Source organism: Pleurodeles waltl, chromosome 4_2, assembly GCF_031143425.1.
Source record: "Pleurodeles waltl isolate 20211129_DDA chromosome 4_2, aPleWal1.hap1.20221129, whole genome shotgun sequence".
In the NCBI taxonomy this organism is placed as follows: Eukaryota; Metazoa; Chordata; class Amphibia; order Caudata; family Salamandridae; genus Pleurodeles; species Pleurodeles waltl.
In genome coordinates, this window is record NC_090443.1 from 524,537,369 (window position 1) to 524,562,853 (window position 25,485).

At 46.5% G+C, this 25,485-nt stretch overlaps 1 protein-coding gene across 1 annotated transcript in view; it reads left to right on the plus strand.

The window, feature by feature from the left end:
• The window catches only part of KLHL20 (kelch like family member 20), a 155,424-nt gene that overhangs the window by 39,639 nt on the left and 90,300 nt on the right, over positions 1-25,485 (plus strand). The gene's annotated exons all lie outside the window — the stretch shown is intronic.

Genomic DNA, 25,485 nt, shown 5'->3' on the forward strand with positions numbered 1-25,485 from the left:
AATGCAACGGGTCTCGCATTTGCTCGAGTTAGAGCTATTAGCGTTGTAAAGAGAGAAAAAACGCAGCGCGATCGCACTATGTAAAATGCAGTGTGATCGCTCTGCGTGGCAAATAAACAGATAAAGTAGTCCAGACACCATGCTGAAAACATCGAGCCTTGTATGTTTTTAGTAGTTTACCGGTGCTGTGTAGGTGGGCTAAACACTGGAAAAGGAATGACGTATGCATGCCATTCACAAATGAAAGCAAGCGGATTTTAAAAGGCAAGCCCACAAACCACTGTAAGTGACTGACATGACATGGGTGTGGTTGGAAGCCCAAAGAGAGATTACAGAATGGGACGGAGCACTTTGTGCTCGCCCATAAAAAATGTGTCTGGCTTTAACATTATTTTTATTTATTAGTTTGACTTCTTCTCAAGTCCCACAGACAATTTTGCTTCTTTCTTACAATATATTTTTAATTACACATATAGGATTTATTGTGAGAAAAATATAGTACAGAATATTGTATTAAACTAATTTTGATAATATTCCTCAGCCTTGCACTCTTACTTGAATTATTTTGCTTGCTTGCTATGTTTTACACAGCATATATTTATTGTGCTGAATTGAAGAGCACAACTGTGTTTTGCATACGTCTTTTAGAAGATGTGGTCTCAAGCCCCACCAAAAATATTTATCTTGCAATCACTATCTAATATTTTGTTTAGTAGCTGTGAGAAAATATTTGTTGTTTTTAGGGGGCACAATGAAATAATTTTACCCAGAGGGGCACCTCATTAAACACTTTGAAGATACTTGAATTAGAGTTTATAAACTAGTAAAAATGAAAAATTTCCTAGCAAACGTAAAGGAAAGTTTCAATTCTATTAAGGACACAGAGGTGAGGATTATGCTTTATCTTTCATTACTTTATTCTTCAGCAGCGTTTTAGAGTAGCAACTAATTTTTTCAGGATTCCACTGGAAGTGAATCAACTGACAACCAATTAACATCCGGAGTGGCAGTCCAAATATATTCCATCATCTTCCGCTACCCTTCTGCTTTCTTGACGCGACAGGCGGACTTCCTGTCTTCAGTCACTTTTTGGTGAGCCAGTACCTAGCGGGAAAAACAACACAGAATATCTACTGAATCCTTATACACATACCTAATAACAAGTTGACAAGAAAACCAGCTTCAACTACATCAAGTTCCAAAATGAAGACCACTTAAGAATATTGAAACCAAGAAGTTACTTAAAACAACATACTTAAACCAACCTAGAAGGTCAGCTGATAGATATCCGTAGAAAAATTCTTCCTTTCACCCCCCTCTGGGCTGGGCGCCTCTTTCTCACCTCCGTGTCCTTAATAGAATTGAAACTTTATTCACAGGAAATTTGTCATTCTAGGTCAGGACTGGAGGCAAGGATAATGCTTGTTCAAAGCTTATCCAACATCAAAGCTGCCATACCTGTCACTGGTTTGAAATAAAACCTTTTGAACATAGAGTCCGAGCACTAGTCAGCCGCATTCAAGATCTAGCCCCTAGAGAAAAGGCTTTCGAGGCCATGGCCCCTCTAACAGGATGTGCTCCTTAATTGGACATATTAATGCCAGTTTCTTGCATTATCCATCAAACCCAACGAGCAATGGTGGGAGTGGATACCACTTTGAAAGGCTTTCTGAGAGATGTCAACAATTGGCGCTCTCCCAGAGAGCGATAGTCTGCTGTGAGCTGCTCATATGCCTTCAGACAACGAACTACACAGAGCTTGGGTTGTTTGTCAAAACTGGGATAAGAGACAATCCGAGAGTCACCTTTAGTGCGCCTATAAATGTGGAATACCACTCCCTCTGGGATAAAAACACGATTTGAACTATCCAGGACTTTGACGTCTGAGACACTACGACCTGAAACCAGGTACAGGAGCACTGCCAACTTCGCAGGTAACTGCTTATGGGAAAGATACTCATTCCTCGTGAAAGTGTTTCAACACTGTTAACATCCCAAAGTTCTGAGTAACGAGGCTCTGGACGCAAAGATGGCCTGATCCTGCACAGTAGTTTACATAATAATGGATGTTCGCCCACTGGGGATCCCTGAATGGGGAAAATGGCCTGCCGAAAGGGGAGAGTGATATGAATTCACCATCCTGTAGGCCAGTCCTTGTTTCGCCAACTCGGGCAAGAAATTCATGAGTGGCACAACATCACACTCCGTGGGATCCTCACTGTGTTGAAGACACCAATGTACCCATCTGGACCATTCAGATTTCTAACGTCTGTTAGTCCCATCGGCCCAAGCCGTGGTGAGCAGTCTCTCAGCTGCTTGTGAAAGTCCTGGGACTTACCAACTTTCCCGGTAAACTACCACGCCATTAGATGTTGACGGCATTGGAGGACTAGCGGGTGACTCTGACCTAGAGGGTTCCGAAGAATATCTGTAGCGTGGGGAAGACGGATTATAAAGTCCCAGAAGTACTTGAAATCACACTTGGGATCTCCACACTGGTGTGATACGTACCACTTCTGCCTGCAGATTTGAGCCGCAGTTCTCATGATCATGGCGAATGGTGGGAATGCATTTGCTTTCTCCCTCGACCAATCCTGCAGAAAGGCATCCGTCACTGCCACCTGCATATCTGGTTTCCAGGTGAAGAATTGCGGCCGTTGGTGGCTGATTCGCGAGACACAGAGATCGACTGAGAAAGGATACCAAAGGTAGTTTATTTGTGAGAGAACCCCTGGATTTAGCTGTCACAAACTTGTCGGGCCATTCTCTTGAACACCAGTCAACAGTCTAATTGGACGTTCCTGGAAAGTGTTCCGCCTGTACTGAAACATTGTTATTCAGAAAATAATTCCAGGACTCCTTGGCGAATCCGCAAGGATTTTTGACCTGGTGCCCCCTAAATGGTTTATGTACCGCACTGCCAAGAGGTTGTCCATCTTCAGCAGCGCACAACAGTTGGTCCTCTCTTTGGTCCACGTCGCACTGTGAAGGAATCTGCCATTAGCGCCAAACAATTAGTATGCAGATTTTGTTCCTCCCAGTGAAGGAGTCGCCGCAGCACACCCTCTATCTGGATTTGCTTGCGTCTGACTCGATGATGAGGTCCGGGTCAGAGCCAAAGATGGCTCGACCGTTTCATCCCTCCTCATTGGCTCAGCCACCAAAGCAGCTCTGCCTGCACTTCCTTGTTTAGGGGAATCTGCTCTGAGTATTGAAGGCCTTTGTAGAAGTGGAGTACTTTCAGGTGTTGGAGTGCCCTGTAATGCAGGGGGATGGGAATAATGGCCTGGATCGAGGATGAAAGGAGGCCCGCTATGCCACCTGACAAAGAGAGGTGGAGGATTTGGACAGGGTTTTCCGTAATTCCCTGTGTATCTTGGATACCTTCCTGGAGGGATGACTGAGAGAGTTGCCTACCAAATTGATGACAAAACCCTGAAAGGTTGTTTGTCTGAAGGGTACCAGCAGGGATTTCTGTGAATTATAATGAAACCCAAACCTCCCAGAAGAACAATCGCGTCTTGTAGCTGGTGCCATAAGTGCACTGGACACTGATGCATAATGAGGTAATCTAGATAAATTTATGAGTTGATACCCCCGTGATCGCAGGTGCTCCATCACCGGCTTGAGCACCTTGGTGAAGCACCAAGGAGCGATGGAGAGACCGAAAGGAATGGTTTGAATTTGTAAGTAATGACTCTCCGTTGAAACTGCAGGAACTTCCTGTGTGGAGGGAAAATGGGAACCTTGAGGTCGAGGTGCACCGTCCAGTCATTTGGACGTAGCAGATTACGCAGGTTGTGGATCCCCTCCATTTTGAAGTGGCAATAGACCAACCAACTGTTGAATTCCTGCAGGTTGATAACCGTGCTCTGTCTGCCGTCTCTCTTCTCCACCAGAACAATATTGCTTGAACAACCTCTGGGGTGCAGTTGTGAGCAAACTATTGCTCCTTGTGGAGCAGGGCTATGTACTTCCTGATCTATCAGCCGGGTCTGATCTTGGGAGAACACTAGGACGTGGGTGTGATGTCTGAACAGGGGACCCATAGAAGCCTTGCGCATTCCTAATTTTCAGGAGGCTTTCTAAGCCCGTTAGTGTCATAGGCGCCCACCTTGTCTCGGGGGAACCACTCTGACAATTGACAATGAATTAGCTTGTCGGGATCAAGCATGTTAAATGCTTCCTGATGACCCAGAAGGTGTTCGGCCCACAAAGGGACCTCTCGCAGGATCTAGAGAGGTTCACCTCATCCGGGGAATCACCCTGAGACTTCTCCTCATCCGCCTCCCCTGAAGGTAGTATCCCTGCGAGATCCCACAAGGCACTTAGGGTGTCCCCGAGGCAGCCAACAGGGGAGGGGACGGGTGCTCCAAGAGGGCTTGTTTAACCCTATCAAAGGCAGAGAAATCTATCCTGGCCTCAATTATGCACTTGGGAGGGTGCTTTGGCAGGGGGTCATTGCACAGGGTTTGGGGCCCCATGAGATTCAGAGCCATCAGACATGTATACACCAATTGGAGTAGTCAGTGTTCTAGTGGCTTAATAGCGGAGGGCCACTGCGTGGTGTATGGAGGCGTCCATTGCCTCGCAAAACAGTCAATGGGATGGACCGAAATGGTCTCTTACTCAATGTAGTTAGTCCTCATTTGCCTTCATTGTGCCCAGGGCGGCACCAGAGCATCTATGTGCTAAGGAAGGTATGTATGTATCTCATGGTCCTGGAAATTACGGGCTTTTGGTACCCTTGTAGGAAGTGCAAATATAAATGGCACAGAGGCAGATTCTCTAAATGTAGGAGCTAGACTAGTCCAGATATATTCAGCAAAATGCACCAATCGCACAATGGGTCAAGCCCTGGGCCCCACTCCCCCTTGGTAATTGGGGAACCTCACACTTGTGACCGGGCCCTTGAAGCGACTGAGCATGATAATTGAAAGCAGGAGCGAGTACAGACCCTCAGGACAGGCTACCAGGCGATCGAGACAGGATGTACTTGCGGCCGATGACGCACTTCAAAATACGCGCCCCCCCCTCCCTCCCCACCCCTTCCCCCCCCCCCCCCCCCCCCCCCATCCCCATGGAATCAGCGAGATGTGCGTCCTGTGGTTGTCCTGCCCTCTAAAAGCAGATATCGCCAATGCACATAGTGGGCCCGAGAAGTTAATGTGCCACGATTGGTACGGTGACAGTGCTCTCAAGGCTAAGCGATTCGCAGTGCGCACAGCCTAGGATGTATATAAGTGCAACTTTTTTTAATTTCCTAATATTATGCAAAACGAGAAATGAAGAGTACTTACCTCCGCTGCAGGAGCATGAAAGAAAGAGAAAGGGCAGCAGAAGATGATGGAACATATGGACTGCCCCTCCGGATTGGTTGTCAGTTGTTTCATTTCCACTGGAATCCTGGGAAATGTTGTTACTTTAAATTGCTGCTGGAGAGTAAAGGAATGACAGATAAAGCATAATCCTTGCCTCCAGTCCTGACATAGAGTTCAGTACTTCAGAAAGTGTCTGAGAAGTTGTGTTATATGCATCATTGTGATTATTTTGGTGTAAATTTGGGGCTGTGGAAAAAACTTGCTAGTATATTGTGCTGTGCAGTCTCTAGGTCTTAACCAGTAGCTCAGAGGAAAACATTCTTCAGTCCCAAGCCCTGCATTCTTTCCATTCGGTACATCCCTCTCCCCGTTCTTTGCGTTCACTCCCAAGCCATTAGGCAGTCTCAGAGCACACTACTTTGGTCTGTCTCTTGAGCCTTATTCAGTCTTTGCTGTCAGTAGGCCATGATCTGTGTTTAAATAGCATTTGCGTGGCACTTCCCTAAGCTTTTAATTTCCAGTAGCTCCCTTCTTTCCAGAGCCCTACCTATTCCAGTACTTTGCCCTTTAATCTCGTTATACCTTTGATCTTGCTTTCACTTGTCAGCTTTTTTTAAGCTGTGTATTTCTGTGTTCATGCTCGTACTTCTTGTGCTCTTTTTCCCTTGATTTTTTTTTTTTTTTTTTAATTTCTTATTACTATTGTATAATAATATTTCATGAATTCGCCCGAGCACTTGACTCTCCGTGGTAGCGCGCTTCTGACAGTCCAAGGGATCTAAGGGTGGGGGGGTGGTTGCGGTTAGCAGAGGCAGGGGGTTGAACACAGGCTCACAACTCAAAGTATGCACAGCAACAGCAATAAATTATTGTCCAGCCAAATACTTGCTTTTATGAAAAGATGAGTATTTATATACAACCACAAAGTAAAATATGACTTTCACAAACCATACACAGTCCCCTGAAATCAAGGCTCTACTGTTTCCTAAGTCCCATTTCCCTCTACTGAGTTGTTATTCCCCCATTCACTTTCGGCAACATTCAGGTGAAGCCCCTCTAGTAACTTGAATCTCAGGAGTCGTACTCCGACTCTCTGTTAAAGTCAAAAGTATTCCAGAGTCTCAGCACTATCTGACAAGCAGGTTCCACTGGGTCTGTTCAGCCTGAAAATCAGTCTTACCCACTCCAGCAGAATTCGAGCAACTGTAGCCTCTAAGCGCACTTCTTTTGCGGGTGCTGAAGCTGTCTCCGGTAAGTCTTCTACACAGAGGCCAATGGGGCTGCAGTCAGGTGTTCTCAAGTTCCTCCCACGCGGTCCTGCAGCAACTGGGGGTTCTTAAGGCTCCTTCGATGCTTTGTAAATTCCTCCGGTTCATTCCCAAGGTATTGGGGGGGGGGGGGTGCTATCCTGGTGTTGGTCCTGTCACAGCACAGCTTGGGCCTCCTCGTTTCACCATAGTGGCTTCCTTCCTACATCAACACTCTTGCTTTGTCCCGGTCCAACACCCATCCCCCCCACCCAGCTTATGGGGTCACTGTTCATTCTCTGTGCACGGGCTATGGCCTGATTGGGAGAGTAGTGAACCTCATGGCGGCCACGCCTGCCCTGCTGGGTTGCTGACTTGATACCACACATGGTCTGCGGCCTGATCAGCATGGCAGCAATCTTCACGGAGGCCCCACCTGGCATACGAGATTACTGGCTTGATACTGCACACAGGCGATGACCCGTTTGGTGCAGCAACTATCACCACTCACTTCGCAGTGGCCCTCTGCAGTACAGGAATCACTGACTTTTTCCATGCACATGGGCAGTGACCCCGATTAGTGCAGCTGCTGTCGCCTCACATCTCGCTATGGGAATCCACTTGCCAGGATCCCTCCTCTGGATGTTTCTCCCTCCAATGCTCTCCATTTCCACACAAGGCTCACTGAGGGTCTTGGCACTCAGACAGGCACTAGTGCTCCAGGCTTCAAATACAGGTGGTCTTAGATACCCTGGGTGATGTACCCTCACCCAGCTGGAAGACTAGCGGGCCTTGGCCCCAACGCTGGCTGCTTGACAGTTCATAATCTTGTTGTATCAGGCTCCCCTTCTTTTAGTCCATTTCCAGGCATCAAATGTAATTTAGAGTCGTAGTCTTGGAAGTTTATGTTGATGGCCTGCTTCCTTTTTGAAGTACCCTCTCCTTTGTTCACTCTTCCCCATGCAGTCTGTCACAGTAGGAGCAACTCCAAAGCTGATAGCCCCACTACATAGGCCATAGTAGTGACTAGAGATCATACCTTGGATGTCAGCCAAAGTCATGTGTTTCAAAAGGTTAGGCCTCAATCCTACTCTTTATGATTCTCTTGTCATCCCCATCTCCTTCCTGAGATCTGTCCAAGCCCCTTCCCAGTGACCTCTCTCTCAATCTTAAAGCATCATTTACAGTGAATGAAGACCCTGTCTCTCTTCTACAGTGCGCCTATCCAGCTTAAAGGAATGCAGCGTTACACAAATCTGTCTTGGGGATTTCTCTGCCTCCTCTCCTCACATTCCTCCAGTCAACCCTGGGTCTCCCAAAATGGAACACAAAGTTTTCTATGTATTGTACCTTCACTAGAACACATACACCTGGTACATGCATATAGTTTACATGCATTGTGTAGCACTAAATCCTTCATGTATTGTACCATTCACAGGTACACATACACCCTGCTCATACATATAATATACACCCACTAAAAAAAAAGAACTGCATTATCCCTGTATTGCATCATTCACTGTCTCACCCCCAGCACATCTATACCGCACACGCTCTCTGCAGCACTACACACAAAACTGATATTGCCCAAGGGTTTGTTAAGCACACAGCAGCAGAGCCTTAAGTGAGGGAGCTTTTAGGCCTCTCTCCAGTGACCCAGGTTGAAAGGACCTATTCATGCCTTCTGATCACTGCATGGTATGCTGCCACCACCGCTGTTGGACTACTTAACTCCTGGCAAAGGCAGTAACCTTTCATCCCAATGAGGGTAGCACTTTGGGTGCCCCTCCCGGTCCAAAAAGGCTGCAAAATCCATGAGACAGGCCTTTGTCTTTGCGCACATACACAATACATGTTTGCCCATGACAACAAAATCAACCTTAGCGATCCAAACATAGTTACAGTTGGAGCACTCGGGACAGGAGAGTACGTCCATCACCATGCAAAGGATTTTTTCCCCCCCAACAATTTCTATTTATTTAAAAGTAATAACATTTCTATTAGAAAGGCTGCCCATGGTAACACAGTGTTAGAGCAGAAGATAATCAGACTGGATTGGTACATTTAAGGATTATAGAATGTGTTGATGGGTAAACAATTAGTGGAGACAAAAGTAATGATCATACAAACCCAAGAATGTTTGTGCCCTGATGTGTTACGGTGAGTGGGCAAAGGGATGGATGGATGGATGGATTTGTGGGCAGGGGTAGTATGTTAATTACCCAGCCTTCTACTCTATTCAAAGGACTATACTGCTTTCTAGAGCTGCGTTACACTCAACGGGAGGAAGTGTGGCGAGTGCTCGCAGAAAGGAGGAAGCAAGTTTCAGTGCAGGTTCTCCAGAGGCTGAAAGATGCAGTTGTGTGTTAAGATTACATGTATAGAGTGGGGCATGGTCTGGCACTGTGGAAGATGGCTGCATAGTCAAGCGGCGCCTTACTGGCGCGATAAAAACCGCAATGTAAAAGTGCTGCGGGGTACGGAGGGCACCAAGTCAGCGGGACGAACGGAGGAACTTGGGCTGCACCCCTGGTGGGCCTCGGCACCCACAGTGGCCAGATGGAAGCAGCAGTGGAGGGGAGACTGGTGCTGAGAAAGAGGCTGCCGAGAGATACTCCTCAGGCCTACGATCAGCACAGAGGCATGGCAGCCCCAAAGGAAACAGGAGGGGCCCAGGGAGATGAGATCTGCGTCACCAGTGGCAGAACGAACTGAAAGACACCACCATGAACGGAAGGAGCAGACACCCCATGTGCAACAACCAGAAGCTCTGGGGTAGACTATAGATCGCTGTGGGTGCTGGGCTGAGAACACAGAGCGTTGCCTAGACTGGGCTGTAAGCTGGCTGGAAAGAGGGGAGACACTTTCAGCTATCTGGGGGGAGGTGGAGAGAACTTGTCCCACGTTTCACAACATAACTCACCGCACAGAAACCAGGAGAGCACCCCTGCAAGGGTCTTGCACAAATATGGTGCAACCAAGGCCCACAAGCAAAGCAAACAAATAGTCTGGTTAAGTACACGGTGCAGCTTGCGTCAGAGATCGGTGAGAACTGCACCAGATCCTACAGTGGGAAACCCAGATTGTGGAGACCCTTCGCTGCAGAAAAATCATGGATGCCATACAAGTGCTAGGGAACAACATCGAGCCAAAAATTGATGCGATGACGCTGGATATTGATTTATTGAGCTCGGACCTTCGCAAGGTCACGGGTAAGGTCACTGCAGTGGAGGCTCAGATCAACGTGCTCCAGGCTGTAAACAAACAACTAGAAAAGCATTTACGAGACCTAACAAGGAGGCAGACTGAAATGGAGGTGAAGTTGGAGGACCAAGAGGGCAGGGCCCGTCGCAACAACATCAGGATCACTGGAGTGCCGGAAGGGGCAGAAGGACACTGCACAGAACTATTCGTAGAGGACTTTATCCTGAACAAACTGGGGCCCAAACTCCTATCTCACTACCTTACCATCGAAAGAGCACATGGAGTGCCAGCACGGCTGCCCCCCGGTGGACCCCCCCCGAACAATAATCGCAAGAATGTTCAACTTCAGAGACCGCGGCGGAATTCCAGAGACAGCCAGAGCAAGGGGTGATCTGAATTGGGAAAATGCACTGAATTGTTTCTTCCCGGACTTTACCCTTCAGGTCCAGAGGCAGAGACGCCAGTTTGAAGAGGTCAAACGGGCCCTTCGGGCCAAGGACATCAACTATATGATGATCTTCCTGGCCAAACTAAAAATATTGCAAGGTGGCAAGTCCTGGTTCTTCCAGTCTCCGGAGGAAACATGGGACTGGCTAGAGGGCTGGTGCAAGACGGAGTGGCGCGGCCATGGGGCCCGTGAGCAGCAAGAGAGATCGAGAGAGAGAAGGACTCCGAGACGCGCCCAGACAAGTCCTGTCCGGTCTGGAGCGGAACCTTAGGACAGTTCGACTGCACAGAGAGGACTGCGGGACCAGTCTACGCCTAGCCTGGAGGGTGCATCAGAGCAGGGGCATCTGGACTTGAGCCAAGTAACAGGAGGAGAGAAGAGGTGTGCCTGAGGCGGGAGGCGGGACATCGGCCCTGGACCTCAGGCGAAACTAAGTGTTGACCCCTGCCATCAATCTGGTTATACAGCAATTAATTAACAGGATCGGATAGGAGCCAGGGACTAATGGTTGGCCATCTGCAATGGTTCGCAAACCGCACCCACGAATTGGTTTGAAGGGGTTGGGGCGACAGGCACTCAGCTGTTGTGTAGCGGGGTGTTGGGGTCCAGTGGGGTAGGGCAGCAGGAAGGGGGGGGGGGGGGGGGGGTTTGTTGGGGATAGGGAAGTTCAACAGAGGCAACATACATGTTTAAATGTTAGGCGCGTGCATACATAAGTTGATCGGGGGCAGGGCTAACCGAGGGCAGTCAACCGCAGAGGCAGAGAGCCGATGACTTGGAGGAGCGAGATATATAGCGTCCAGCCCAACCGCATACAATGGCTAGTGGTTCGTATAATGGACCGAGCATAATGTCCTGAAATGTTAATGGGATCGGGAGTAAAATTAAGAGTAGGATAGTTTTACAGCACCTCAGGCATACTGCTTCAGATGTAGTCCTGGTGCAGGAGACCCACCTTAGAAGGAATAATTATAAGGCACAAAACTGATTTGGATACACCTTGATGCTACACGTGGGATATTACTCAGAGGCCAGGGGGGTGGGCATCCTGCGTAGGAAAACACTTCCCTTCACACTAATACGCTCAAGGGCAGAGCCCATGGGTCAATTTGCTGCGATCACGGGACAATAGGAGGGGCTCACGTTAAATATCTGCTCATTGTACATCCCACTGCGCCTGCACTCGGTGACATTGCTGGCCATTGGAACCTCACATGGCAGTTTTTCTCAAGATAGACTACATATACACACATAGCCGATACATAGGTCACTTGGGGGAGGCCAGGCATGGGGCATGTGGAATTTTAGACCACTCGCCAGTGGTGATAACTCTAAAGGGACGAAAAAGTGACTATGCCACAAAACCCAGAATATATCCATGGTACTTGAGGGACCAGATAATTGGGGAACAGGCGGACCTCTTCTTTAATTAAATTGTGGTGTCTGTGTCCTCCAAGATGCCTATTATGGGAAGTATTTAAGGTGGTCCTTCACGGACAGACGCAGGCCCTGATAGGGAGAAAGAAAAAGGGGAACAAGCTCCAAATCGAACCTCTATAGAGGGAAGTAGGAGCATTAGAGGCCCAACTGCCAAGCGACAGATCAGAAGAACTCCACCGACGTTTAATAGTGAAGCAAACTGAATTGCATGAGCTGGCGTAGGACGAGGCTAGGAAATATGCTCAGGCGACACAAAGAAGGTTATATGACATTTGGGACAAGGCAAATAAAATGCAAGCATGGCTAGACCACAGAGCCCAAAAACAAAGAGGGGTAAGCAAGATAATGGACAAATTGGGTGGGTCCAAAAGATCGAGACCAGGAATAGCTTAGGTTTTCACCTGCTACTATGAGAAGCTATACTCCACAAGGACTCATATGAAAGATGACGACCGTGATGACCTGCTCAAAGACGTGGCCCTGGTATCCCTCACCAAGGTAGAAAGGGAGTCACTGGAGGGAGAGCTGACTGCTGAGGGGATAGGGAAGGCAGATGGTGCCCTACAGGCGGGAAAGGCAGTAGGCCCGAACGGGCTCCCAGTGGAGCTCTACAAGGTGCTGAAAAGCAGGGTAGCCCCACATCTAACACAAATGTACTTTGAGGCGCTAAATGCTCAGCAACTGCCAGAAGATCAAAGGACAGCAACTATAGTAGTCATTCCTAAAGAGAGGAAGCCAGCAACGTAATTTGCGTCATATAGGCCCATATCTCTATTGAATATGGAGGGGATAGTACTGGCCAAGGTGCTGGCCACCCGGCTGCAAACGGTGATCACCTCCATTTGTACACCCTGAACAATCGGGGTTTATGCCCCGGAGAAGCACCCGGCTCAACATCCGTCTACTGTACGGGATGCTTCACTTGACATGATCCCCAGGCAGCATTGTTGGCCCTAGATGCAAGGAAAGCATTTGACAGTCTGAAGTGGGGCTATATGTTCGCAACACTTCTTAGGCTGGGTCCGAGTATGCGGTTCTGATCCTGGGTTTAGCTGCTTTACCAGAAACCACTGGCGAGGGTGAGAGTAAATGGTGTGAACTCCCGCCCTTTTGAACTGCAGAGGGGTACGAGGCATTGATGCCTGCTTCCCCCATGCTGTTTGTACTGGCCCTGGAGCTGCTGGCAGTCTGGAATCTGCAGGACCCTTTAGTCCGGGGAATCTCGGTTGGGGAGGGGTGGGAGGGAGCTTATCTCTCTATATGCAGACGACATACTACTATACATCACGGATCCGGCTCACTCCATTGACAGGCTACTACAAATCTTCCACCCTTCGACGATTACTCGGGTATACCATTAACTGGGACAAATCCCTACTGTACCCCCTGGCGGGGGAGACAGCCCTGATGCCCCTCTGAGAAGACATTCCTGTGGCACCTGATGGTTTCAAATACTTGGGGCTAAACATTACCAGAGACCTGCAAGAATTCCTCTGAGTGAACCTGACCCCACAGGTGGACAGGCTGGAGAGGGATGTAGAACATTGGCGACAACTACCATTGACACTAATGGGTAGGGCAGCCTTGTACAAGGTGAGGACACTGCACAGACTGCTCTATGTGTTTCCCCGGTGGTGATCCCCAAGGGGATCTTTTGAAAAAGCTGTTGTGGGGAGGGGGGGAATCCCCCAGTATAGTGCTGAGGAAGCTTCAGAGGATGGTCTATGATGGAGGACTGGTTATTCCCGATGCCCGGGTATACTACTGGGTGACCCAGTTGGTGGTGATCAATGAATGGGCCTTAGCAGGACCGGAGGAGCCAGCTTACAGAGTCAATAGGGCAGCGATAGGTGCCTCAGGTTATGAGAGGGTCCTATACTACCGGCGGAGGGCCCAGGACTTACCGACTCACACCCTGACTGTGGTGTGGGCATGGAGAGAGGCAAATCACTACCTTGTGGAGGAGGGGATGCTGTCTGCTCGTGCCCCACTCTCGACTGGCGATTTCCTGAAGGAAGTGAGTGCCCTACAGGGGTTCTCTAGATGAGCCTTGATTGGGATAGAACACCTGGGAGATGTGTGGAGGTACAATGCTGTGATATCTTTTGAGGACCTGAAGACTGAATTCGCCTTACAGGAGGCGGAAAGATACAAATACTTGCGACTGTGCCACGCGCTGCTTAGCCACATATACATTGGGAACAAATCCAGGACACTACACTACTTGAGAACAGGATCCTTGTTGAGCCGCTACCAAAACAGACAATTTCAATAATTTATATGAAGCTATCCAATAACTCCCCCAATCCAAATGAAAAACTGCGGGTTGCATGGGAAGAGGACGTAAATCCCTTGGGTGAGGATGAATGGGCCGATGTGTTGAAAAGCGATAGAGAAATTGCAATTAAGATAAACTTTAGATTGGTGCAGCTTCGGATACTGCACAGGTCCTATCTTTCCAGGGGCCGACTGCAGCAGATGTGGCGAACCCAATCAGATCTCTGTGTGGGAGGGTATGAGCTGCTGAGGACATTCTATCACATCCTCTGATCCTGTCCTCAGATAGAGTTATTTTGGAAACAAGTGGTGGACGAGATGTCCTGAGTGGTGGGAGGCCCGATCCTGATGGACCCTTGGTGGCTACTCTTGTCGTTCCCACAAGAAATGAGGTGGAAAAAAAAAAAAATGGTATGGCTGAGGTTGGCCGCAGGAGTGGCTAAGAAGATTGTGGCCAGGGTATGGGGTGCTCCCCACCGACCAAGGGGGGTGGACAGAGTGGCAGACATGGACTGGTGCTGTGGGGTCTGAGAGGGGGGTCTATAAAAGCAGGGGGGTGCCCTGCAAAATGGGACAAGATATGGGGACAGTGGAACGCAACCCAGGGCACATGAGCAGGAGGAGGGCACCGGGAAAAGGGAAATGGCCACAAGGATGGTAGAGATTGGATTTCGTACTCTTGGCGGGAGGAGGGAAGGTAGAAGCGAACTAGAAGGGATCCGTGGCCAAAAGGTCCTGGAAAGACTTTGGACTCCGCCACTAACTATCAAGTCAAATTTCTGTTGTTTGCATGTCTTGTATGCCACGCAGTGTTAAATAAAAAGATTTATAAAAAAAAGATTACATGTATGCTGCAATTGGCAAACCATAAGTTTGTCATAGAGTTGCGGTGTGAACGGGTCTGTTTTTCACAATTTAGACAGCCTCTCTGGTATTGATGAAGGGAGGCTGGGGTCTATCCGTTGTAGTTTTACGAGGCACCCCAATCCAATCAACCACACCCTAATCCAATCTACAGCACCCCAGATCAGTCTACTCCTTCCCTAACCAATCCATCCAGTCAAAACCACGCTCAATCCAATCTACCTCTTCCTAATCCACCTCACTCATCCCAGTCCACCCCACGCAATACAATCCACCTCATTCTAATCCACTTCACCACAATCAGATCCACCCCAATCCAGTCCACACCACTCCGATCCACCTCACCCCATTCCGATCCACCTCACCCCATTCCGATCCACCTCACCTCAGTGAAATCCACCCAACTCCACTGTAATCTAGCACACCCCATCCCATTTCAGTCTACTGCAAACCAGTCAAATTCAGCCAGTCCCCCCTCCAATCCACTCCATCTCAATGTAATCCACTCCAGTCCTTTACAATCCAACAGACCCCACTCCATTCAATCCAGTCTACCTCACTCACTCCAATCCACCACACTGAACTCCAGTCCATCCACTCTATCCCAGTCCAATCCACCCCACTTCATTCCATTCAGCCTGCCCACTCCAATGCATCCACCAAACTGTAATCCATCCATCCCACCCAATTATACCACACCCCATTTCAATCCAATCTACCCTACTCCAATCCCATCACCCCACTCCAGTCCAATACACCCCACTCCAATACACCCCACCTCACTCCAGTCTAATCCACCCCACTCCAATCTAATCCCATCCACCTCACCCCATTGCAATACCCCCACCGCAATCCATCCCACATCAATCCACCTCTCTCAACTCAATCCACCTCACTCCACTCACTCCACCCCACTCAACTCAAACCCAGTCCTCCCTACTCCACTCTGACACTCCATGCCACTAATTTTTAACCATACTGAACAACAGTCACAGTGGTGTACAACATGGCAAACACATAGCTCTTGTATAGGCGAGACCTATTGGTTTTGCCAATGCTTGTTGCTGGTTGTATGCATTCGTGTTCATTTGGTCACACTAATTGGGGCAGGTGGCTGTCATTGGATCTACCCATCAGTCCTCTGTCTGGTCCTTTCTTGCTCAACATCGGGCCAGTTCCGGGATCCTGGCAGGCTTCTTTCAAGCTCCCCTCAGCACATTGGGGTGAGAGAGAGGGGCTGACGGTCCTCGGCGCTGCTTTCAATCTGTTTCCCACATCTGTTAAACTAATTGCATAGTCTCTCCTTCCCTAAACTAATACCACTCATCTCACCCACCACAGATATATTTAAACCACAGGGAAGGAGCTTAGTGGGCCGGATAAATAGACTGACTGAACGACGTGTGCACAGGTGCAGTTTAAAGGAGACGCCCTTTTCCGAGCTGGTATACAAATCAATCAACCCACGTCTGATGTTTCTCGCTGGATGTTTGGCACTATTTGTGCACGTAAGGTCACTCTAGCCTGGGTGCCAAGAGTCTCAAACTGGGCGAATGTAGCACAACGCTTGATTCATCTCCCATTGACTGACGAAGTTGTCACCAGGTCCCCGAGATTAATTTTTGCTTCCCCTAGTGAAGTGTCATTTTGTCGTCTTCGCTTCTAATATCGAAACCGGTTAGTTTTATTACCTAGACCCCAGGCGCTCATCGTCATGTACAGTACAAATGTCACTGAATTCCTGATAGTTCCATTTCAAGCGGGTTGTTGGTTTTGCTATCACAGATAGTTTTTTGTTTACTTTGAATTTTGTATGTTTAGTTTTATACATTTAAAAACACCGTGTCCAAGAGTATAACTTTAATAATGTTCTTAAGTATATGCATCTTCTTCATACGGCGATTGTACTGAATGAATAGTCACCTAGGTGGTTTGGTGGTGATGACATACTAACCTCTAAGTGTTTGCCCCCAACTTGTCTGCCAAGCAGTAAATTGATGATAATTTCGTTTGCTGAGTGCATGCAGCTTGATATTCTGTACAGTTTCTTGTATACATCTAAGATACTTAAGCTGTACTTGTTAACTTTATAAAGATAGTTTATATCGATTTTTGTCACAGTAAAAAGAAATAGGTGGAAACAAAAAAACATTGACAGAGTAAAAAGTTTGGGATTTGTGAAAGTGGTTACGTGATAAATTGTATGTTTTTGTAAAAAAAAATTATTTTAATGTGTCGCTGAGTTTATGAAGTACAAATGTTAGAGTTAGAATAATTTTGTATGTATTTATATTTCGGCTACGCAGCAATGGGTATGTAATTGAGGATCGATGGATGAGTGCCAAAGTTCATACAGCCTATTTTCAGCTCCAGATGCTCATAGTAACTGAATGTAGTAAATCTGTTGAAAGCTTGATATAAGCAAGTGTGCTGTGTGTGTAGGACTACATCATAGACCATCTTGGGGATCTGCCAAGTCTGGATCTTCACTGCTTTACCATTGTGAGTATCACCCAGAGTGCCCAGATCCTGACTAAGGCAATGAATTCTATGTACTTCAATAGCTCTTGAATATGCTGACTCCATGCTGAGGTGAATAACGTGTAATTTGGTTTCAATGTTGCATCAGACACTTGGGATTCCCCAATAAAGTTCTTCATCATGTCTGAACACAATCTTAACATCCCTTCATACTTCCTGCCTTTTCTTTGTACCTTGTTCAAATTCTTTATTTTGGGCAATTTATGGTAACTTGTAAAGCAGGTTAGTGCAATCTACTCTGCAGGATTCTGTTTTTGCTATGTAGTCTCTGTATGAGGACATCCGTGCAGAGTTTTTCACCCTCACACCCCTAGTCCTGTTTTTAGATCGCAACTACAGAGAGCTGGCTATTATTGAAAGCCCTATAGCGTAAAAAACGAATCCTTGCTTACAATGGGCTTTTTGTAGGCCCTTTGATTATCAATGGTACACTTTCTTGACTTTCTCATTTGTTTCTTGTTCTATGACTATCCTTCCTCTACTTGCAGTTGTCTCTGCCCTTGCGCACAGCTTCTTTACCAATCTTCTCATTAGATTTGTACACTTTATTTTCTTGACTATTCCAGGTAAGCACACTTGTTTTCTTGTTGTCTCCACCGTTCGCTGCTTCCCCCTTGTGCTTTGTGTTGTTCATGCACTTTTCCCAGCTTGTCTGTCCCGTTTTTTTTTTTTTTTTTTTTTTTTTTTTTTACACCCCCAGTTCCTCTGTAGCTCCCCTGCGGTCGTTGCTCACTGCCACTTAACAGCATTGAGTTTCTGCCTCCTCCACTTCCCCAGCTTTTGTTTCTCCCTTTTCCCTCTAACCTTGCTGTTTTTTTTTTGTTTGGTTGTTTTTTTGTTTTGAGAGTGATGTGCGTGTTTGTGAGGGGGGGCTGAGGGGGTTTGTGTGGGGGGGCAGAAGGTACAATTTTCTACTGCGTTGCTACTCTTTTCTCTGAAACTCTGCGTTCACGAACTATTAATATTTTAAATGTACTCTTCCAAGATTGCCATCTGCCATGTTGGAACAGTAAATTTACTGTTGAAGCGTCATGAAGCATGCATGCGTGGTGATGCAAAGAAATGTATACATCATCATTGGGCCGAAGTAGCATAGTGACACCTTGTAGGAAGTTGGCTCTGTATGTACTATTTCAAAGTAAGGAATAGTATGCACAGAGTCCAAGGGTTCCCCTTAGAGGTAAGATAGTGGCAAAAAGAGATAATACTAATGCTCTATTTTGTGGTAGTGTGGTCGAGCAGTAGGCTTATCAAAGGAGTAGTGTTAAGCATTTGTTGTACATACACACAGGCAATAAATGAGGAGCACACACTCAGAGACCAATCCAGCCAATAGGTTTTGTTATAGAAAAATATCTTTTCTTAGTTTATTTTAAGAACCACAGGTTCAAATTCTACATGTAATATCTCATTTGAAAGGTATTGCAGGTAAGTACTTTAGGAACTTTGAATAATTACAGTAGCATATATACTTTTCATATAAAACACAAATAACTGTTTTAAAAGTGGACACTACAATTTTCACAGTTCCTGGGGGAGGTAAGTTTTTGTTAGTTTTGGCAGGTAAGTAAATCACTTACAAGTCTCAGGTTTGGGTCCAAGGTAGCCCACCGTTGGGGGTTCAGAGCAACCCCAAAGTTACCACACCAGCAGCTCAGGGCCGGTCAGGTGCAGAGGTCAAAGAGGTGCCCAAAAACACATAGGCTTCAATGGAGAGAAGGGGGTGCCCCGGTTCCGGTCTGCCAGCAGGTAAGTACCCGCGTCTTCGGAGGGCAGACCAGGGGGGTTTTGTAGGGCACTGGGGGGGACACAAGTCAGCACAAAAAAGTACACCCTCAGCAGCGCGGGGGCGGCCGGGTGCAGTGTGCAAACACGCGTCGGGTTCTCTGTAGATTTCAATGAGAGACCAAGGGATCTCTTCAGCGGTGCAGGCAGGCAAGGGGGGGGCTCCTCGGGGTAGCCACCACCTGGGCAAGGGAGAGGGCCTCCTGGGGGTCACTCCTGCAGTTCCGTTCCTTCAGGTGCTGGGGGCTGTGGGTGCAGGGTCTTTTCCAGCTGTCTGGACTTTAGGTCAGGCAGTCGCGGTCAGGGGGAGCCTCGGGATTCCCTCTGCAGGCGTCGCTGTGGGGGCTCAGGGGGGACAACTTTGGTTACTCAGTCTTGGAGTCGCCGGAGGGTCCTCCCTGAGGTGTTGGTTCTCCACCAGTCGAGTCGGGGTCGCCGGGTGCAGTGTTGCAAGTCTCACGCTTCTTGCGGGGATTTGCAGGGGTCTTTAAATCTGCTCCTCTGTAACAAAGTTGCAGTTCTTTTGGAGCAGTGCCGCTGTCCTCTGGAGTTTCTTGTCTTTCTTGAAGCAGGGCAGTCCTCTGAGGATTCAGAGGTCGCTGGTCCTTGGGAAAGCATCGCTGGAGCAGGTTTCTTTGGAAGGCAGGAGACAGGCCGGTAGGTCTGGGGCCAAAGCAGTTGGTGGTGTCTTTTCTTCCTCTGCAGGGGTCTTTCAGCTCAGCAGTCCTCTTCTTCTTGTAAGTTGCAGGAATCTAAATTCTTAGGTTCAGGGAAGCCCTTAAATACTACATTTAAGGGCGTGTTTAGGTCTGGGGGGTTAGTAGCCAATGGCTACTAGCCCTGAGGGTGGGTACACCCTCTTTGTGCCTCCTCCCAAGGGGAGGGGGTCACATTCCTATCCCTATTGGGGGAATCCTCCTTCTACAAGATGGAGGATTTCTAAAAGTTAGAGTCGCCTCAGCTCAGGACACCTTAGGGGCTGTCCTGACTGGCCAGTGACTCCTCCTTGTTATTCTCATTATTTCTCCTGGACTTGCCGCCAAAAGTGGGGGCTGTGTCCAGGGGGCGGGCATCTCCACTAGCTGGAGTGCCCTGGGGCATTGTAACACGAAGCTTGAGCCTTTGAAGCTCACTGCTAGGTGTTACAGTTCCTGCAGGGGGGAGGTGTGAAGCACCTCCACCCAGAGCAGGCTTTGTTTCTGTCCTCAGAGAGCACAAAGGCTCTCACCGCATGAGGTCAGACACTCGTCTCTCAGTAGCAGGCTGGCACAGACCAGTCAGTCCTGCACTGAACAATTGGGTAAAATACAGGGGGTATCTCTAAGATGCCCTCTGTGTGCATTTTTTAATAAATCCAACACTGGCATCAGTGTGGGTTTATTATTCTGAGAAGTTTGATACCAAACTTCCCAGTATTCAGTGTAGCCATTATGGAGCTGTGGAGTTCGTTTTTGACAGACTCCCAGACCATATACTCTTATGGCTACCCTGCACTTACAATGTCTAAGGTTTTGCTTAGACACTGTAGGGGCATAGTGCTCATGCACTGGTTCCCTCACCTATGGTATAGTGCACCCTGCCTTAGGGCTGTAAGGCCTGCTAGAGGGGTGACTTATCTATACTGCATAGGCAGTGTGAGGTTGGCATGGCACCCTGAGGGGAGTGCCATGTCGACTTACTCGTTTTGTTCTCATCAGCACACACAAGCTGGCAAGCAGTGTGTCTGTGCTGAGTGAGGGGTCCCCAGGGTGGCATAAGATATGCTGCAGCCCTTAGAGACCTTCCCTGGCATCAGGGCCCTTGGTACCAGGGGTACCAGTTACAAGGGACTTACCTGGATGCCAGGGTGTGCCAATTGTGGAATCAAAAGTACATTTTAGGTGAAAGAACACTGGTGCTGGGGCCTGGTTAGCAGGGTCCCAGCACACTTCTCAGTCAAGTCAGCATCAGTATCAGGCAAAAAGTGGGGGGTAACTGCAACAGGGAGCCATTTCTTTACACACCTATGTACATCATTGCTCTGGGCCTCCCATTCATTCATTCATTTAGATCTTATCTAAGGCTGCACATAGCATTTGCAGACTTATTAGATCAACTAACTCCTTTCAAAAGTTGAGTAATATTGGCTTTGCCAATGGTTGTTGTGATGAGTAACACTTCTGCCGAGATCTAAATCAGACCCAAAATTCCTCCCCGAGTGAGAGATTCTGGAGCTGCTATTTCAAAGAAAAACCTTTGTGAAATATAAATATTAAAAATGTTCTTACATTGGATGCCTCAATGCTTTTCTTATCTCTGAAGTTAAAAGGTTGTTAAACCGTTAATTTGGTAAGGAAATCTTGCCCAACTGCCTTTTTAGAATTAAATTGAAGAAAGTGTTATTTAGCTACCTCATGTCTTAACAGAAGAATCTGACTATATCACTTAAAGTGCATGATAGTTGGCTTTAGGTGTTTTCATGTGGTGTCAAAGAACAGCAAGGTCAGGGCAGTGAGTTTACCCAGAGAATAAACAATGATAAAATAGTACAACAGATAATGGACATCCAAGGAAGCAAGTTCCCTGGAAGACTCGACTCCTTTAATGCTCTTTTCTGGAGACGAACCTACCAAGTGTGGTTTACTTAATGCAGGGGTATCCAACCTTTTCTGCAATAAGAGCTACTTATGTTCAAGGAAAAGCACCCAGAGCTACTATTATTACTGTTGTAACAGTGACCACACTGAAAGATTAGAGCAGTGGCCACACTGTGCAAGATGACTAGCCATGACCACCTCCAAGCATCAGGCAGGGTAGCCAGCAGTAATGTAAAAAGGCTTTGTTACTTTCTGAATTCCTTTACGTGGGTAATACAGAACAGCTGTAACTCCAATGCCACAGAACTAAGGTACTAATATTTAGTGATCAGTCACCCTAACGCTGCATAATATAGTACTTAAATACGAGCTTTAAAAATATTTTGCCCATTCAGCTGTTTTAACTCCAAATGTGAGCTTATGAGTTCTGAAAATACACACATTTTTTGCGTCTCGGAAGCACACCTTCAGTTTTGAATTACCTATATACAAAGTCATCAAAGCAAAAACATCTAATGTAGATATTTGCATCAGTTAACTTTTGAATTGATCGGGCGATAGATTTGGCTACAACTTTTGGGGCACCGTTGGCAATTATTATTTTAGACGCAATGAAAGCCTTTGATCAAGTAAATTGGATTTTTTTTTAAACAATTCTAAGGTGGGCCAACTTAGGAACAAAGTTTTGTGGGGTTATCGATCAGATTTATACAGCACCTTTTGCTAAGGTGTTGGTTAATGGGAAGCTTACGGGACCTATCACAATTTCTAGAGGTACTAGGCAGGGTTGTCCCCTGTTTTGTTTAACCTGTATATTGAACCATTTGCCAGAAAAATTAGGCAAAATAGCCTCATCCCTCCTTTCCGCTGCAATGGTTGGGGAAAAAAAATATCTTTTATATGCAGATGATCTGTTGATATACACTAATAATTTGCCATTGGCCTTAAATACAGTTAAAGAATTGGCTGAGCAATTTGGAAGCATATCAGGATATCGGGTTAATGTGGGAAAAACGGAAACTATGCAATGGAATATGGAAGTAGGGTCGATACCAAGTAAGCAGGAAGTACGGTATTTAGGCATCTTAGTGACTCATGACCTCAAGGACCTAGTGGAGAGGAATGCTCAAAAATTGTTAGTTGAGTGTAAAGGTATGTTACAAAAATAGGCATATCTCCCTTTGACGATACTCGGGAGAGTAAATTTAATTAAGATGTTTATTTTGCCTAAATGGAATTTTGTGTTTGCAGCAATCCCTCTGGCAATGCATAAAGGCTATTTGGATAAAATGCAGCAGGCGATAAATAGTTTTATTTGGAGTTCAAAGGGGCCAAGGATACCCTGGAAGAAATTACGCAGAAGAAGGGAGAAGGGAGGATTGGCTTTACCAGATCTGGCATATTATGCTTGGGCCTTCTTATTCAAGAACTCAAGGATGTTGTTTGTACGCCCAGAGATTTCAGCAGTGGGTGGAATGTATAAGGCAATGGTTTCAACTGTTAAAGGGGCCTCAAGGCATTTCCTTTTTAAATTCGGCGATCCTAAATTTTTCAAAAAAATTAAATTGAAAGTATTGCAAGGACTGGCAAGGAGTTGGTATCAGTTGAGACAACGACTTGGTATTCATTATTATAGCTATCACGCGCCTATCTGGGTCTCCCCGGGCACCCCAGAGTGCTGTAGAGATATTTTAGCACTACCACTCAAAAAGGCAGGGGTGGAAAGCTGGGGTGATCTCTCTCGAGAGGGTACCTTACTTTCATGGGAAGAGTTGGTAGGGATAACGAGTGGATCCCTGTCTAGGTTCAAATATCTGCTGATAAGAGAGTGGGAAAAAGGAATTAAGGGGGGTCTGTGGGTGGCAAGTTCATTGGAGGATTCTTTTTTAGAGTTCTCGGTCTCTGCCCCTGTAAAGAAGTTGGCGGTTTGGTATTGGGAAATGTTAGAAACGTTTGATGGGAATTTTACACTACCGACCGATCTGTGGGGTAATGCTGTGCCTGGAGATAAGGTTGGTGTATGGTGGAAGAAGTCGTTGTCGATTCTTTACGAAGTAGTGAAGCCAGCCCCGTTAAGGAAAAATCATCTTTATACTTTACACAGAGCTTATATCTCGCCGGCAAAAGTTTCTAAGTTTAAGAATGGAGAAGTGGTTAAATGTTTGAAATGCGGTGGTGTAGGAGCAACGGATATTCATATGTTTTGGGATTGCCCCGCTATTCGTTTGTTTTGGGAGGAAGTTTTTGGGGCGGTGTCATCTATGTTGGGTTGGGAAATTACTGTATCACTTCCGTTGATTATATTTGGACAGCTACAGGAAGAGGGTATAGGGAGTAGGGTGAATAATGTTAACCGTAAATTTTTGTTTTATGTAATTTTGTTGGGTAGGAATTACATTTGCAAAAATTGGATGAAGGATTACCCTCTGAGTTATATGGACTGGCTCAATGCAGTTCTCCGCACCTCGAACATGGACTTGAATACGCGGGGTACTAGGAGAAATGCTGAGCTTTGGTTGCCTTTGTCAAATTGCAGGGGAGTTTTATGAATTGTTTGAGAATTTACTGCTTTGAAAATATTTGAAATTGGTTTGTTGCTTACTGTCCAATGATTATTCACCCCTTGCCACTCCTGCTGGTTTGTTTATGCGAACCGGAGATACAATGGTGTCCCCCCCTGGTTAGGGTCCCTCTCTTATCTAGATGGTGAGAAGGGTGTATGGATCAAGAGGTGGCTCGGAATGCGGGGTTGAATGTGTGTAACCCTTGTGTCTATTGACCTGCCACATACTTGTCTGGTAAGTCTAGCATTAAGATGTGTGAAAACTACAGGTTTATTTCATAACAAGATTTACTCTTTGTTCATATGCACCTGTTAAACAGAATTAGCATACTGCAGTGACTCCTGAAATTCAGCAAAGTCGACAGACCTCTACCCATATCATCTATGATCTCCCATAACTCTTTGTTAGAATGTTGCAGTCTAACCTCATATATCTAAAGGTTGTTTATCCTACATCTGCTATCTGATTTTGAGCTTCCAACTCTCTTCTCTGTGTATGCTCTAGTAAAGGAGCAGTGCTGATCAATTTATCTATTGATAGCTTGTGTTGGAACCAATATACCCTCTAAAACATCAAATAATGATTTTGCAGATTATTACAAGTATCTTAATACTTAAACAGTAAAACTTCCAAGTATTTTCACTTGTATAGCTTATGGATGTTTGAGTCCAAAAAACAAATTAATGTGGAAGTCGGCTTCAGCCAATATCCTTTTTTCTGCTATCTTCTGCGGGTGGAGTAAGTTTAGCTCTTGTGGAATTGAAAGCGACAAATTAGATTTCACTGCTAACAGATTAGATGCTAACTTTCATAACTGGAATTGAATACCATAGTAAAATGTTTCCTGAAGAGGTATATAATGGTATTGTAACCATATGAATGCCTGCACTACTTTGTATTCATAAAATGAAAATACCTTGAGACTGATGCAACTATGCAGTCTCTCTTTCTCTACAATATTTGGATACATTTTGATGGAGCTTACTGCAGTTTTGTGGTGATAATGCACATTTATTTTTGTGCGCAAACCCATAATCTCATGTACTCAAAGCCAGGCAACTCACTTGTGCAACATTTCTTCTGTAATAAGTGACAAAGCTATGGAAAGTACTCTTCTTGTAGCCTTTTATTTCACACACGAATCTACTTTCTCTTCCATTTACCAATGAGCTCATTTTGTACTTTGTTTCGGTTAGCGTTGCATGATAGTGGACAACC